This window comes from Morone saxatilis, unplaced genomic scaffold, assembly GCF_004916995.1.
Source record: "Morone saxatilis isolate NCDOM2014 unplaced genomic scaffold, NCSU_SB_2.0 Contig10, whole genome shotgun sequence".
Lineage (NCBI taxonomy): Eukaryota > Metazoa > Chordata > Actinopteri > Moronidae > Morone > Morone saxatilis.
In genome coordinates, this window is record NW_023339652.1 from 9339210 (window position 1) to 9339734 (window position 525).

Here is a 525-nt window from a genome sequence, read left to right on the forward strand (position 1 = left end):
ATCCCACTCCTGACAGTGCTTTTATATGATGCAGTATCCTACACACTGAGCAAAATCATGAAAAAAAGGACTTCAACAACTCATCAACTGACTGAAGTAAATGTGTAACACTGAGCCAGTCTCTCAGGTGAGTTTTATTAGCTTAATTGTTGAACAATGGACTTTCTCAGTAATTAAATAGGTTTGACATATTTTTATGTAAGTTTAGCTGCTGAGTTGTTATCTGTAGAGAGAAAACGGAGGAGAAAAAACGTGTTTATGTCCACTTTAATTAAAGAAATCCATGAGATTAATGTGAAATCTGATAACTGAACGAATAAAACGTTAAAAACGTAAAAGGTCTCTGCTCTTACAGTATTACACTGAATTCAGACGTAAAATTAAACTCTTTCAATGTGTTTAGGAACTTCCAGCTTCTGTAAAGTCCTCACTGATAGACGGCTATCCTCTGTATCCATTGTCAGGATGGCCGAGCGGTCTAAGGCGCCAGACTCAAGGTAAACTCCTTCCTGAGCAAAGGGACTT